Below are 13,886 nucleotides of genomic sequence, written 5' to 3'. Positions count from 1 at the left end.
CATATGCATGTATTTCTTGTGAATTTTTTCCCACCTAAATCTTGAAAACCGGTAGATATGCTGGGGTGATATGAAGTATACATAAAATTTTAATTTATATTTATCTCTGTATTGATAATATTTGTTCTACTCCTATAGTATTCCGTGATATTAAGTTGGATATATGTAGTTTATTGCTAATTTGTCTCCACCTTTTAATAATTTTTGGGGTGGAAATAGGGGTATAAATGAGTTCAATTTAGTCGTGTTCAAATTTATTTATTATTATTTAAATTGGATAGCTGAATTCAAATTTATTCATCAACATTATTTAAGCATTTAATTGAACTCAATTATTTATTATTCTTATAATTTATATTAAAATTTTATTTATTTATAAAATTTATATATTTTATTTTTAAAATATTATGAATATTCTATTTGAAACGGACATAATTCTTTTATAAAATTATTTTTATATATTAATAAATAAATTTATTCATAAATGTTCAAATTATCATCCATATTAAGTTCATTAGTATTTAAATTTATTTATTTTATACATTCTTTTACAATTAAATGAATATAAATGAGTTTTAAATTGAATATTGAATTTATTCACGGACCTCATAGTCATTATTCATTAAAATCATGTGATATAGTTGGATTTTCATAGGGTGAATTCAGTAAATTAAAAAATTAATACAACACACAATGTATAATAAAAAATAATATATTAGCTTCATATATTTTTATAATAATACTTTATGAGATTTTATGTTTTGAAACTAATGAATAATAGTTTCATTATCAACTATATTAAACATAACTCACTCAATATATAATATCAAACAATTATTTATTATATCATCATCCAACCGATTACTAAGTAAGATTTTGATTATTTTCATTGTTAAAAATACTTTCTCTATAATTACAGTTGCAACTTGCAATAGAAATAAATATACTAAAGGATATAGTCGATATTTCTTCAATTAAATCATCTTTTTAGCAAGCTTGCTAATCCCCATAACCTCAAAGAATGATTGCTATTTTGCATGTCAAAAATAAAGTTATCAAATTGGTGCTCAAAATGCATTAACTTTATCGGGAAGAAATCAAATGTATAAAACTAAACAAACTAAAATAATTTTCTCTTTTCATAAGTAAAGAATGAATTTGATGGATCAAGACAAGTTATACATAGCAACAACTCCGTGTTCAACTCCTTAAAGCGACTATTCAACCCTTGAAGTTGTAAATCTATCATTTCATAAAACGTTTTCAATGTGATAATAGTGAAGATTTGTCTTTCCTTCAATATTTCCTTGTAATCTCCCATGAAAAGCTAACAAATCTTCCATATGCGGAGTGACTACCTCATATTTAACACAAAATAAAGAAATTTCATTCAGTAATAAATCTCAACCATTACCTCTCATAGTTTGTAGTTGATGTTTACTTGATCTTACAAGAATTATGACATTTATGATGTCTTGATCTTTTCTTTACAAAGTTTAAGACAAATCATTTGTGATTCTCGAGATATTCTTCATTAAATGCATCTAAAAACTGAATTCATATTTTTCTCATCAATTCTAATAGATTATTTGCTTAGTCCTTTTCTTGCGATCTTTTCCCTTTTCTTCAATAATTAAAAGGACATCAATAACTGAATGATACAAGCATATCAAACTCAACAATGTATTATAATGTGAACCCCAATGTATTCTCCTATCTCTTTTCTTCTCTTGATTCATACCTCGTATAGTGAAGATATTGTTGGTGCCCCACGCTGAGTAAGTCACAGTTTTGATATAAAAGACAACTAGGTTAAATTAGGCTTTGTGGATTTGATATTTTGTGTATAAGTGTACAAGGACTTAGGAAAACATAAAGAGTTGAGCAGAAGATATAGCAAGCGAGAAGGACTGCACATAAGTGAGTCGACGGGCTTAGTGCATTCGAGGGACGAGGAGCTACGGAAGAGTACTTCGATGGTGCAAGGACGCGTGAGGCGCATTTGAGGGACGAGAAACCGTGAGAAAGTCTACTCAAGGAGAAGGTCAGAGTTGGGTTTGAGTGAGCTCAACTCCGGACAATCAGAGCATCACCCAAGCAAGTGGAATGGGGAATGGTCAACTTCTGAGGTTGATCATTCCAGGCACCCCGAATTACTCAATGCGCCTCAGATGACTAGAAGGAGCTATTGCGGAGCTGATAAGTAGCAGAGTCCATGTCAACCAACTTGAGGCACCTCATATGAACTGAGGTGCCTCTAATTGGCCAGATCAACTAGAAAGACATTGCAATGTAGATCACACTCAGTCGAACTGAGGCGTCTCCGATCAACTAAAGCACCTCAGATGTGTCATGTTAGCAAACAACTATTTTTCACCATAGGGCTATAAAAAGAGCTCTTGAGCTCAAAATTAATATACACACACTGTATTTTGATTTTAAAAAATTGTACTTTCAACTCTTGCTTTCAAACACTGTAAGGAGTTACTCGGCCTCTAACCTTTCTCGAAGATGGAGATATTAGTACACTTCCATTGCCTTGGACTAGCAACTATCTAGTTGCAAACCAAGTAATTTCTTTGTCTCTTCTTTTATGTTATTTTATTCAAACTTCTAGTGTGTGTCTTTGCTAAGTTAGCTAGCAAGAAAAAAATTAAATTCCTATTGCAGGGCTATTCATCCCTATTGGGACCTTGATGCCTGGCTAGAGGAGGTGAATAGACGATATATCCCAAATCATTTGTTTGCTTTCTACACTCGTTAGCACACAGCAAAAATACAAATATACAAGCTAAACTAAAACAAGAAAGCAAACCTAACATGTTGATTTACATGATTCGAATATTAGGGCTTCTACTCCACGGCTGTCCATAAGGTAGACGATCTCTCAATCCATTAATGGATTAATCCCCAGAACTTCGGCTATCTTGATCCTCCTTTTCGGTGGATAAACGTCACCACAATCTCTTGATCACACATAAGGATCACACTGAGAGCTTTAGAGACTCTAATAGGCTTAAACCAAGTCTGTTGTCGTCACCCAAGCCAACCATCCCAAGCTCCATTATATAGATCTTGGGGGGAAACATCCAAGTTATTTTCCCACTACAATCAATTGGTAAAGTCACAAGTCGATTGGCCTCTGTGGAAAATTGACCGTTACACCCTAACAGCTCGATACTAATCGATTAGTGTCAGGACCAGTCGACTGATCCATTTCAGTTTTGAGAATATAAACATTCTGTTCACTCCCACCAGTCGACTAATAAACCCTAAATCTAGGGTTTTACCCCGAGTATAATCTCTTATGTACTCATCCTCTGGCGCACAACCTCGACCTTGCATTCTAGCCTCCTCTATCATCCTTGTGTCGTTCGAATGCTTTCCCATCCTTCAGGTCTTTCCTTCAAGAGTTTCCTTCAGCCTTGTCCTTTGTTGTCCGGTCTTTTATTGCCAAGAGCTCCATGCTCTGGGACTTCAACTTTGCTAAGTCACACTTGGACTTACGTTGCTAAGACTACACATTTGGACTTACACCGCCAAGCCTTCACACTTGGACTTTATCTTGTTGTACCTGCATCTTGTACACTCACAAACGCATATCAAATATAATAATAACCTAACTTAACATTTGCCTAAACATCAAAACCTAGGGTCATACCGATTGCTCCAATAATCTTCTTTTTAATGTTTAGCAACTCATTTGAGTTAAGGAAACATATAATACAATAACATGCAAATAAATATACAATCTACTCATGCATATATCATGAAACCTAATCCTAGGCTTCCCCTTGAGTTAGGATTTCTCGCAAAGGTATTTAGGTTTCCCACTTAAACTTAAACTTCCCCCCTTTATCATACATTAAAAGGAACTCCAACAATATTCCAATATTGGCCTCTTTAACCTCTAATGACCATAATTATCATGTATTAATCCCCCATAAGATTACATATATAGACATAATCCTTTGTCATTTTCTATTGTTGAAAAATAGTTTCAGATTGTATCAGTCGACTGACCTCATCGAAACAACCTCATATAACCATTTTATGTTCGATGAATAGTATTACCAGTCGATTGGATCCGAGCTAGTCAACTGGCACCTATTTTTAGCCCAAACTACATTCTAAACCCGATTTCATAAATGCACTGATAATTTCACATATCTTTAAAATTTTCTAAATTTTGTGGAGAGGTCAGTTTTACCCCTGTCTACTTGGAAAAAATATATTTAAAAATATATTCATTATGGATCCCATGATTGACATAAAATCTAAAACCATCCAAATGGTTATATTAAATCTTGACCTAATTTTGGCTCTCTCTTGATGTATCTATCTATACTAAACCATAATATATCACTGACATTAGTTAATATGACATCTATAGATCTAAAATCAATTATCATGCAATATGAACTTCATTCATATTCCCATGTATGAATCTCATCTTTCTATGTGTCAACTAATTAGATTAGAGACTCAAGTCCATCTTTAATCCATTTGGTACATTCCATGACCCCATATAATATCACAAGTAAGACCCACTTGAGATCCATTGACCATGGGCCCCAATTTGAGTCTTTGAGCTTCTGCTGGAGCTCTTAACCCTAGCCACCTCCCTATGTAACTCATTTAAAAATATGAGGTTACAACGGTGCACCTCGGGTGACAGTTGGCCTATAAATTTGACCTTCTTAACCTTAGATATCATATCCTTAGTTAATTTTTCCTCATCCCTAAATGACTTTCCTTTGTCATTTCTTGACTACTCCTTGCTATAGTCATATACTACCCTAGCATATGACTCTTCTCTAACCTTTGAGGATTCCCCCTTGTCATTTGCAGTTGAAATCATTATATATGACCTTCTTTTAACCTTAGGGAACTCTACTTTGGCATACCCGTCAAAGTGCTCCATGGGTAACTTCCCCTTACCCTTGTTTGATGAAGACTAATATGTTGGTGGAATTTACACTAATAGTCTAACTCAGGTTTTGATAAATGATAAATGAGTTAAGTTAGGTGTTATCATAATTTAACCTTGTTACCAAATATGTAGGGTTGACTAACTTGACAGGTCAAGAAGACCTGAAACCAGGCATGAAGTCTAGTCGGAAGGTTTGATTCCCAAGTGGTAAAGTCCGAATGTGCGATTCCGGCAAGATCGTGATGTACGATTCCCGAGTAGCGAAGTTCAGATGTACGATTCTGACAGGAAGACTGATAAACCTAAATTTTGTCACAAAATGGGTATCAAAAGAATTAAGTGACCGAATCCATTCTATACTAATGTAGCATAGAGATGACTCGGGTCGTCTCCCAACGAATGTAACAATGATGGTATCTTAGGATTAATTTGTTTGTGATCTTTGGGTTTGATAGGGTAATGGGGGTTTTGAGTTTTGATTCTAAACCTAACAAATGAGATAGCAAAACACATATGAAATTTAATCTAATGAAATGAGCAACATCTTATCTATCCATTAATAGTGATCTCACAACGCATTGTCACTCTACGCTATGATTTCACCATAAATAGAGCTAAACTAAGGAATGAAATAGCAAAGACAAATATAAAACCAAACTAACCTAACTACTGCATATTGACTTGAATAGAAGCTAAACGTCACAAAGATAAAACGTGAACAAAACTACAGTAAAACAACATGTAATAGAAATCCAATCATTTGTCACATGGAAGGAGATCTACTCATATATGTGAACATGAACAGATAAGAAGTAACAACAACTGAAAATTGAAACTAACTAAAACTAATTCAGATTTATGAAACTGAATAGCAACAAGAACAGATATTCTCAGCTGTAAATTAGAAAGAATAAAAACAAAATTGTGATCTAGGGAAGGAGATAAACCCAAGTGAGCTAGGATAGCCCTAAACACTCACTGAATTGGACGAAGATGTCTGGATCTCCAGATGATCGATTCTTATCCATTGACACAGCAAGAACAAGAAATTGATGCAGTAACCGTGAAAACCAATGGAAGTAGAAGCAAACACTCCTAACCAATTGGATGCATTCAGATCTTCAAGGAAGACGATCGTCGGCTGGAAGGAGAGGGAATCAGGATCAAACCTCCAGATCACTCCACTTCACATCCTCTTCTTCTTCGCTCAAGAATCGCAGCAGAATTGGCTTCCAGATCTGGATCAGAGGGATGAAGTGGTGTCGCCGACGGTAGAGAGGATGATGACCGAAGGAAGGGAAGTGCCCTTGACCTCAGAAGATCGTCGGCGATGGAAATCAAAAGAAGATCACTCTCCTCTGCTTTACACGATCACGCTCCACCTGTAGCAAATTGACAAATGAAGAACCCTACTATAGCTTCTCATTTGAACTCATCTCAGATCTGAATGGACGGTCCAAAATGCTTTGGATCTTGATCAATGGTCGAATCAATTCATATCTGGATCAGAAGCTCTAGATCTTAATCGATGGCTGTAATCTACTTCCCCTTGGGTTGGATGGACCAAATCCTTGACGGATGGCTCAGATCTCTCTTAATCTTGATAGACAATTTAGATGGCTCCAAAGCTTAATCTCCTTGTTTAGTCTTAGATTTGAGCCCAAATTTAGTTTGATCTGATCAAGCCAATACCCCTTTGATCCTACAAAGATCATATTTGAATATTAGTATCAAATATCATAATAATGAGATAGTTGATAATTAAGTCTAAGAATAAATGTAATTCATTAAATGTGATGTAAGTATAAGTTTAGCTTATGAGAAGATCATAAAAGAATGCATTTATGAATCAAAATATTGTAGTAAAATCATGGTTATCAAATCCCCACACTTATTCTTGTTCGTCCCGAATGAGCAAACTAAATAGAAGAAAACAAACTAGAAACCATCTTCCTAATATTTTCCTAGCAATACCTAGAAGATGGTAAAAAGAATTTAACTAAGATCATCTAAAGATCATAACCAATCATGAATTCAATCCAAACAATAATCAGTAGGTATGGTGATTTCAATTCAATTGAAAAACTAAGCAACATGCAATCTCACAAGGTATTCACCTATTCTAACTCTCACACTCAAACATGTATATAAATGGGACTCAACTCAATGTCACTCATAACATTTCACTACCATAAGCTTGCTCATTTTCTACTTCTCCACTAATATAAAACATAGCATACATGAATCAAAATGATTTATTATGAATTGCAATGGAAATAAAAAGAATTAAGTGAAGTGAACAAAATGGCAAAAGAAAGGGAATCAATGCAGAAATGAGAGTATTGGAGGAATACACTTGATGAGTTGACCAATTTGAGATGTATCAAAGAATTTATAATAGGGAATAAAGAACACCATTTGTCGATGCCAAAACAAAAGATCAAACCAATCTCTTTTTCAATTTGATCACTGCCATAGAATCTTGGCACACTATCCTCTCTATTTGATACTCTTCATTGCTACTTTTTTTTTCACACTTCAATTTCAGAATTTGGAAACTCAAATAATCTCGCATCACCTTATGAAGAAGAGCCCCCCCCCCCCCCCCCCCAAACACTTAAAATATTGTCTGTCTCGGACAATGCAACATATCATACTATCTAATTACTTGATACTCTCTCCACACTTGATACTCTCTTTATTTGCCACTGTTTTTTTTTCACACTTCCCCCTAACACGTCTCAACCACAACAAATATCAAGTTCTTTCCCAGAATGAAAAGAGACTGAATTCACGATGTTACTAATCAAAAACAACATAGAGGTTTGGCACTAAACATGCACTTGGTGGTTTCATTTATGCAATTCTGCAAAATTCCAGCACTTCTACAATTCCTGTTAACATCCCAAAATTTATTGGAGGAATCCACAAGACAAGCGCAGAATTTTAGAAATCAGATTCAATTTTAGGTTCTTGTTCTGTTCAACAACCACTTGATCCAACTAACTATAGCCAAATCAGTAAGCCCATAATGTGAATTTCATTGAAATCAATGAATTAGAACCAACATTTTCAGAACCTTGAAATTCTGTACACTTTCAACCTCTATTGTATAGAGCTTTCATTTAAAGCATCCTCAGTTAGTAGCAACAAGAAGAAAGAATAGGTTCTAACAATTCAATTAGTATTCAACTTTTGCAAACAACCTTAGGAATTAGAATTCAGTTTCAAAAACTCATTTCCATTTCCTCTGTTTTCTGATTCTTGCTGAATTTAGGGAGCTCTCTAAGATGGAATTCATATATGCAATCCCTGAGTTAAAGTCTAGATTTAGGAGTCACTTTGAAACTAGAAGAAAATATCACAGACCAGCAACTTTTTCATTTGAATATCAGATTTCATAACTTGGAGAAGCTATCAGAAGTGAGGCTGGTTTTCTGAAATGTGGAGCTAGATTTTAATTCTTGACTTGGAACTCTTGCAGTTCAGGGTCTTGTAAAAGAGATATTACCATTTGAAAATGGGTAACTAAGAGCTTCATCTTAGTGTTTAACTAGTCAGGAATTTGCAGCACGAGATTGGCACAACAAACTAAGATCAATACATTCATTCCACAACTTCATAGCTTCATTTATTGAATTTTGCTCTTTACATTTCTCTTCCTCCATTTATCTCTTCAAGAATTTCTCTTGCATAATAATGGGAAAACCATGAGATCAGTTCAACTATCCAACAACTCATATCCACTCTAGTTCAGACCTCAACCACAACCAATTCCACATAAGCAATGAATCCAATTATTTTAGTTCTCTGAATCCAGATTTGAAGTTAGTTTCAAGACTACCAAGCTACAGTTCACAACCTTCCTTTTGAATTCGTACAAAGATCACACAAGAACATTTGCTTCATGAAAGCTTAGGAATTGTGATACTCAAAATCAATTCAAAGAATAATTTCCAGAACTTGCAACAAACTTCTACAATTTAGATTTCAAAATTTCAGAAATAGAATTTTAGTGTCTCATCAATTTAACCATAGAGAATTTAGTTGGGAATAAGGCATCATTTAACACTAACTTGATATGAGTAGAGATTCACTTTGTTTCTGGTTAGAGATAGCTTGAAGATTTGGCACAAAAACAAGGTTACAGTTTTTTTTCTCTTCTCTGAATTCTGCCTCTTTGTAATTCAGTTCTTAGCATTTCTTCCAGAAATAAAGCTACTGGTCCCCTTGCTGATCAAGTGTTCTTCATTGGGCCTCATATTAACATTGGGAAGCTTCCCTCAGCAGCAACAATCATGCCAACTTGTTGATTCCTTGCACTGCAGTGGAGCTGGACAATTTCAAGAAACTCTTCCATTGTAGTTGCATGCTTTGAATCATGGAAGAATTGATCTTTTACACTCAATGGTAATGAAAAATCAGGTACTCCTCTTGTTATTTTACTGATTGGAAGCTTGCACAAGCTGTTTAGATGAAAAAAAAAAACTAATCCCTACATATCTTTTTAAACACTCTAATTTCTGCATTCCAGCACTTTAGTTACAGAATCTGAACTCGAAAGAACTTAAGCTTGAATCATATAGGGTAAGTTTAGGATAAGACTTCATTTGGCACTAAATTGATTGGAACTTAAGCACACATAAATAGGTTCCCATTAATGCATTGTTCTCCACTTCTGATCAGTTTACTTCTTATCGAATTCCTTCCTCCTTTTCTTTCTATCCAACAGAAAATACTCATCACTTGTTTCTTGAAATGTTCTTAAAGGTTACAATAGAGTTCAACAATTGTGAAAAACTGAATTGCAATTCACAATACTGTTATTTTTTTTCTTGACAGAATTTAGATTCCTGAAATTGACTTGGCATTCTAAAAATAATTAATCATTCTCCCAACTTATATTGTCATCAAGATTCAGAAATTATGCTCTTGAAATTGTCACTAATCAGAAATTCTAGTTAATCTTGGCACACAATAGCTCCTTCAAATTTTTATCTTCTTTTGTTTTATGTAATGCAACTCTCTACATTTAAGATTCTAGATAGCTAATGATTCCATTGTCTATCTCATATACTTCATTGGAAGGAAGGTCATCACTAATGTCGGCACTCACACTAACATTTCAAAGCTTTCTTATCAACAAAATCAGTAATCATTTTCATGCTGAACCTTCAAACTTGGAGCAATTCTGAACATCCATGAAGCACATAGCATAAACTTCCAAGTTCAGCAATTCAAAAATCAATTTCAATTTTTAGCAGTAACCTGAATTTCCTTTCCAGCTTATACCTTTCCCAGAAAAGGTTTCAATCCATGCTTAAATGATTTACAATTCCTCCTTCATGGTCTGTTAGTATTCTGGACACCTCTGAATTCTGAAATTCTTGTACATAAACTGCAATTGACACAACTTGATTTCTTTGTACAGAAAAACAACTTCCTGGATTTCTTTTTTTAAAAAAAAAAAAAATCAACCAAGATGGATTCCACAATTTCAGAATTCCAATCCATTTGTAATCCATGACCTCAAACATATGCAATTCACCCCCACACTTAAAACTTTGTCCATCTTGGTAATCTAACTCATCAAGAATATTATCCACACTCTCAATAAAAGATTGATAAGCAAAGATGATCAAAGGTTAAAATGCTAGATGAAAATATTTTAAGAAAATTATGGGGAAATTAGAAATTAAAAATTAGAAATTAGAAATTAGAAATTATGAGGGAATAAGAATGAAAAATATCCTTCATTTTCATGCATACATATGCTATTGTGATTTTGAAAAAAAAAAGGTAAAGCAAATTCGAAAGTTCAATTGTTGCGAGTGCATATCATACAAAAATAGACATAAAGGATAGACATGTAGTAGTCCTCTCTAGGTAATTTTTGCAATCAAACTCAATTAATCACACTAACCAATATCATGCAAGTAGAGACTTCAATCATGTAAGATGACCTAAAATTGATGGTCAAACTTAAAGAACTTTTACCATTTAAAAGTATTACTAGAACAATTTCATGGAGAATTTTATTCAAAATGAGATGCTATGTATACTAAACAAAGTACAAAGTATGGAAGCAAAATGCAAATGTAAAGTAAGAAACTAAAGAAAAGTATAGAGCAAAAATAAAAGCAAGGAACGAACTCCCCTTTATTCTAAGCAGTTGCAAATGATTTAGAAGTAGCATCTACACCGGTAATGAAATGGTCTTTCACGGTGGTTGGAGTCGGTTAAGAAGTAAAATCCACCTAGGGAGTGGAATGTTATGCTTTGAAGTTAAAACCACTCCTTCGACCATATGCTCTTTGAAAATTTTCCCCGACGGTTGAATGCGGTTTAATTTAAGCATCCACTCCGATAGCCTATAAAGATGGAAGGTAGGCATCCCTCGCAAGCATATAAGGTAAGAAAAAGATGTAACAATATTAGACCCTATAAAGCATGTATCAAGAAATCCATCACATCCAATAAAGTCAATTAATAGTACCTCTATGAAATTTTCTAATAAATCACAAGAAATACTAACCTTATCATGTTGAAAGGTACTTGGAGGTTCTGGAATGATGACTGTGACATCATCATCATCAAATAATAGCTCAGGTTCTGGTTTTGGCTCAGGTGAATGTACAACCACATGTAGTGATTCTTGGGTCCTTGCCTCCATAGCACAAGTCCCTACACTCTTATCATCCACATCTACAGGTGATTCTGGGAGTTTTCCTTCCAATGTGTAATCCCCTACACTTACATCATCATCTACATCAGTACTTGTATCATCAACAACATCTACAACAATAGTATCAGTAGAGCTAGAAATCCTTACAACTACAGAATCATAACAAGAAATATTAAAGGAGTCCTGTGAAGTAATAAAATCAAGATCAGGTCGGTCAAAAACACTACAATCCCTCTTCTCAAGCACCTCAATATTCGTAGGAATGGTCTCATCAACTCTTAAGGTAACTGGTTGCCCATTTCTAAATTGTTGAGGGTTGGCAGCCATGGTTTCCAAAAGTTTCATAACTTCATCAGGAGTTTTATCAATCAAGGGCCCTCCACTAGCTTTATCTACCATGTACAAATCAAACGGCGACAACCCATCATAAAAAATGTAGGACAAGCAACTGATCACTGATTTGATGTTGAGGACAACTAGAGCAAAGTTCCTTGAATCTCTTCCAATATTCACTCAATGTCTCCGCCTTGAATTGTTGAATACTACGAATCCTCTTCCACATAGCTAAACTTCTTGTAGGCTTTGATATGTCGGATAGGATTCAGTAAACTGACTATGTGTAACCTCGTATTTGAAATGTGAATAATCCACCATATTAGAACTATAGGTATTAGGAAATGACTCATACCTATTTCTCTGCTTCATAGGTGGGTAGTACTGATGTTTAGGCTGATAGAACCAAGTCTGTGGCTGATAGTACTGATAATATTGATTCATGGTCAAAGAAGTTTTCTGTTCTTACACTGAAAACTAGCAAATAAGATCAAAAGATACAGAAACATATAAAATCAAACATATGGATATATGAACATGAAAACAATTGAAATAATTTTTTTTCAAATTTTTATGTAAAAAGAAAAAGAAACAATCCTAAGGTATCAAACACCGCTACAGTCCCCGGCAACGACACCAATTTTGATAAACCTAAATTTTGTCGCGAAATGGCTATCAAAAGAATTAAGTGACCGAATCCATTCTACACTAATGTAGCATAGAGATGACTTGGGTCGTCTCCCAATGAATGTAACAATGATGGTATCTTAGGATTAATTTGTTAGTGATCTTTGGGTTTGATAGGGTAATGGGGGTTTTGAGTTTTGAAACCTAACAAATGAGATAGCAAAACACATATGAAATTTAATCTAATGAAATGAGCAACATCTTATCTATCCATTAATAGTGATCCCACAACGCATTGTCACTCTACGCTATGATTTCACCATAAATAGAGCTAAACTAAGGAATGAAATAGCAAAGACAAATATAAAACCAAACTAACCTAACTACTGCATATTGACTTGAATAGAAGCTAAACGTCACAAAGATAAAACATGAACAAAACTAGAGTAAAACAACATGTAATAGAAATCCAACCATTTGTCACATGGAAGGAGATCTACTAAGATATGTGAACATAAACAGATAAGAAGTAACAACAACTGAAAATTGAAACTAACTAAAACTAATTCAAATTTATGAATCTAAATAGCAACAAGAACAAACAATCTCAACTGGAAATTAGAAATAATAGAAACAAAATTGTGATCTAGGGAAGGAGATAAACCCCGAGTGAGCTAGGCTAACCCCAAACGCTCACTGAATTGGACGAAGATGTCCGGATCTTTAGATGATCGATTTTATCTAGTGACAGCAAGAACAAGAAATTGATGCAGCAACCAAGAAGACTAATGGAAGTAGAAGCAAACACTCCTAACCAATTGGATGCATTCAGATCTTCAAGGAAGACGATCGTCGGCTGGAAGGAGAGGGAATCAGGATCAAACCTCCAGATCACTCCACTTCACAGCCTCTTCTTCTTCGCTCAAGAATCGCAGCAGAATTAGCTTCCAGATCTGGATCAGAGGGATGAAGTGGCGTCGCCGACGGTAGAGAGGATGATGACCGAAGGAAGGGAAGTGCCCTTGACCTCAAAAGATCGCCGGCGATGGAAATCGGAAGAAGATCGCTCTCCTCTGCTTTACGCGATCGCGCTCCACCTGTAGCAAATTGACAAACGAAGAACCCCACTATAGCTTCTCATTTGAACTCATCTCAGATCTGAATGGACGGTCCAGAATGCTTCGGATCTTGATCAATGGTCGAATCAATTCATATCTGGATCAGAAGCTCTAGATCTTAATCGATGGTTGTGATCTACTTCCCCTTGGCTTGGATGGACCAGATCCTTGACGGATGGCTCAGATCTCT

General features: G+C 34.7%; 1 long non-coding RNA gene across 2 annotated transcripts; it reads right to left on the bottom strand.

Annotated features, from left to right (window-relative positions):
• Positions 1 to 5,762: 5,762 nt before the first annotated feature.
• Positions 5,763 to 13,684, bottom strand: LOC121992603. 2 transcript variants are annotated; one of them, XR_006114959.1, is made up of 3 exons: positions 13,394 to 13,684; positions 11,469 to 11,680; positions 5,763 to 11,329 (listed from the first exon to the last, which is right to left on the bottom strand). It is a non-coding gene; the product is annotated as an uncharacterized LOC121992603 (long non-coding RNA). The 2 variants fall into 2 exon arrangements; XR_006114960.1 differs by having other exon boundaries at positions 5,763 to 11,304.
• Positions 13,685 to 13,886: the final 202 nt, after the last annotated feature.

The sequence above is a fragment of the Zingiber officinale genome, chromosome 6B, assembly GCF_018446385.1.
Source record: "Zingiber officinale cultivar Zhangliang chromosome 6B, Zo_v1.1, whole genome shotgun sequence".
NCBI lineage: Eukaryota > Viridiplantae > Streptophyta > Magnoliopsida > Zingiberales > Zingiberaceae > Zingiber > Zingiber officinale.
Note: the sequence above shows the minus strand (reverse complement) of the source record. Positions and strands in the feature narration are given on the sequence as shown.